General features: G+C 41.5%; 1 long non-coding RNA gene across 1 annotated transcript; it reads left to right on the top strand.

Annotated features, from left to right (window-relative positions):
* Positions 1 to 1,952: 1,952 nt before the first annotated feature.
* On the top strand, positions 1,953 to 3,261 carry LOC110520201 (uncharacterized). Its single transcript, XR_002472956.3, has 3 exons — positions 1,953 to 2,181; positions 2,349 to 2,492; positions 2,724 to 3,261. It is a non-coding gene; the product is annotated as an uncharacterized LOC110520201 (long non-coding RNA).
* The last annotated feature ends 284 nt before the right edge of the window (positions 3,262 to 3,545 follow it).

Raw genomic sequence — 3,545 nt, 5'->3', positions numbered from 1 at the left:
TCTGCAGCCATCAACCTATAGTGGTCCTGCACACCGCTGGCTGGCCATTCCTTTCTTTAAAAAAATATAACAATGCAAGAGTTACCAAGTACGATCACATCTGCACACTTTACAAAACATATCTTATTATGCAAGCTTGCTTTCATCTGGGTTTAATTCTGGGATGCCCATAGTGCTATATGACTAACAAGTTTGTATTGCTCTTGCTCAGAGATGGATGTGCTATACAGGGTTGTGTGTGAGTATTGCATGCTTTTCTGGTTGTCTCAGATGTGAAATAGAAAGCAATGTCAACATAGTGTGGTTTTGATTCATTAGAAAGGTGAAAGAACTGAAAGCTGAATTATGGTAAACACAGGAACATACAGTTGTCTGGGGCTTAGGCCAGGCTTAGGCTGTATCTGTCTAAAAACTAAATTGAATCATGCATAGCGAACTTGCTCCCTTGTTATACAGATGACAAAAATATGTATTCAGACCCTTTGACTTTTTCCACATTTTGTTACAGATTATTCTAAAATTGATTAAATTGTCCCCCCCCCCCCCATCAATCTACACACAATACCAAATAATGACAAAGCAAAAACAGGTTTAGAAATGTTTGGTAATTTATTAAGAATAAAAACTGATTACAGTCACGTAAGTATTTAGACCCTTTACTCAGTACTTTGTTGCAGCACCTTTGGCAGTACAGCCTCGAGTCTTCTTGGGTATGACGCTACAAGCAGGGCACACCTGTATTTGGGGAGTTTCTCACATTCTGCTCTGCAGATCCTCTCAAGCTCTGTCAGGTTGGATGGGGAGCGTTGCTGCACAGCTATTTTCAGGAGTCTCCAGAGATGTTCGATCGGGTTCAAGTTGGGGCTCTGGCTGGGGCACTCAAAGACATTCAGAGACTTGTCCCGAAGCTGCTCCTGCGTTGTCTTGGCTGTGTGCTTAGGGTCTTCGTCCTGTTGGAAGGTGAACCTTCGCCCCAGTCTGAGGTCCTGAGTGCTCTGGAGCAGATTTTCATCAAGGAAATCTCTGTACTTTGCACCGTTCATCTTTCCCTCGATCTTGACTAGTCTCCCAGTTCCCAATAAGGCTGTAACATAGCAAAATGTGGAAAAAGGCAGGGGGTCTGAATACTTTACGAATGCACTGTATACACTAATTGTAATTTCCCTCTAGTAAGTTCCCAATTTTATGTGTCTTTTTGTTTTTATTTTGGTAAAACAGCTGTTTAGGGGATGCTACTGTATTATAAATATTTTGTGGAGACTTGCATTAATAGATGCAATTAATGTACTTATTTAAAAGGATTGCCTCTTAAGAAACAATCATTTACTAGTAAACTAACAGAACAAATACTATATCACATCTACAGTACTCAATAACACAAGCTTGTTTCAGATAAATATGTTTTTCATTTTCATAGCATATCTCATGCAAATGTTTTAAGTTCACAGGGGTAACCCTCCTTTACTCCAACTCTACAGCTTTTGCAATCCAAAGTTCATTGACCTGTTGGAGAAATGTGGGGTTTGCAAACTGCATTCTGTGTTTACTGTGTGGGGTTGTAGTACATTTCACTCCTTTTCCCCATTGCTTCCTCTGAGTTGTCCAGGCAGGCTAGAGAATTCAGCTAGTACTTCTGGTCCATAGAGTCTTGCTCCCTCTGACCCAGTCCACTCTGGGGGTACATCTCTGTTATGTACTGTCCTATAATAACCCTACCTCACATGTACAGAAGTAGCTGCCTGGGGACAGAAAGACCACGCAACAAAAAACACCCCCAAATCCTCGGACTTCAACTCTGGCCTGGTTGAGGCCCAATTATAGCCTACTGGGGCAGTTTTGTGATGTTTAGTTTATCAAAGGTTAGCCTCAATCCATCCCCCATCTCCCTGGAGGTGTTTTCTGTTCCCTCCCTCTTCCTCCGCTTGTCTGTTCGGCTCAACACAGCCTGGATCAGTGGCAGGTTTCTGAGGAGACACTACACAGCTCTGGGATCCAGTTTGATCCAGTTTGAAGTCAGTATTAATTTAGCTTCTTGTGTGATGGATAAGTGTTTGATGACACTCCCAGTCCTGCTGCTGTTCCTGGGCCTGGTTGGGATATCCCGCTCCTGTCTGAATCCTGTCTCTGCACACAGATTCACTGGGGCTGTCTGTAGGCTGACCTACTCTGCAGCAGTGGTCTGTGAGTATGACTACTCTATTCCCGTCTCTCTCTCTCTCTCTCTCTCTCTCTCTATGGTGTTCTCTAGGATCTCTCTCAGCTGATGCTGAAAGTGCTTTATAGCTTCCTTATTGCATTGTTTTTTTTAAATAAAAACATTCGATTTTACTGACTTATTTTGTCTTCAGTAAATGAGAAGACCACCAAGGTGATCCAGGCTGCATTCCAGCATGAACAGCGAGAAGTCTATTCTCTTTGTTGGAAAGGTTAAATATGGGCTTACCATGTGAGTGGACCTCTCTCCTTCCACAGTCAGCACACCAGCACCACATGTACGTGCATTTCCTTTCATTCTCCTACATTTCCTCACTTGCAATCATTCAGTCCTACATTCGCTAATCATAGATAGGTGAACTATATCGCACATGTTTGGATGAATGCATAAGCACTTATTTTTAAATCACAAACAGATTGAACGTCAACTCTGTTGCCAGTGCTTTATTGATTGGCTCTTTTAAGGAACAACCAATAATATTGTCCTCTCCTGATCTTTGCCCTCTCAGTCTGGAGATCCATAACCTGTCGATTGGGCAGAGTGAGTTTGAGCTGAAGCCAGGTAAAGGCACTGAGATTGCTATCTCCAAAGTGTCTGCTGTTTCCAAGGGAACCATCCAGTATGAAAATGGCAGCTGGCTGTGAGTCCTTCCATCAATCACTGTAACCGGGGAGGATGACACTGAGCGGGAAAAAGATGGAACTAGTGTTGATCAGTTTATGTTCAGATTTTTAATATACATTTCTGTGAGTTTTAATGTTATGTTGTATTTTAACCAAATATCCTGGTATGTAGGCTACTACTAAGGCTTGTATGTTGACCTTAGATAACTGTGTGCTGGTGACACTGCCATGTGTCACTGTTTGCAGTGTCAACGTGGGACATTCAGTAGATTTTGAAATTGAGTCACATATTGATCTCGGCATTAATCCCAAACTTTGTAAGTACATTTTTCTGTCCATTGTTTTTGTAGTTTTCAATGTTCACTCTCATTCTCATTCTCCTCAAGAGTTGAAAGGAATCTTATAAACAGAGTTTTATTGTGATGTGTTGTAATGTATTTCTTGGCACTGACCAGTCTTTCTATGTCTCAGATTGTGGAAAAGAGAATGTTGCCGCAGACACCTCAGTCTGTGAAGTGCGCATGTGCAATAACTCAATTAACCTTTGCACTCCTTCTAAACAAAACAATTTTTTAAGACTTTGGCAAAGGATAAAGTCTACAAAACGTAGTCCACTCTGCTCACAACAGACTAGTTTTGGGAACATAAAACTGTATTGAGATCAAATGTTTAATCGATGAGAACATTTGCAGAATGTCTGTCAAAAA

Source organism: Oncorhynchus mykiss, chromosome 1, assembly GCF_057628025.1.
Source record: "Oncorhynchus mykiss isolate SJ-2025 chromosome 1, ASM5762802v1, whole genome shotgun sequence".
Lineage (NCBI taxonomy): Eukaryota > Metazoa > Chordata > Actinopteri > Salmoniformes > Salmonidae > Oncorhynchus > Oncorhynchus mykiss.
The sequence above is the reverse complement of the archived record's forward strand: the minus strand, read 5'-3'. Positions and strand labels throughout refer to the sequence as shown.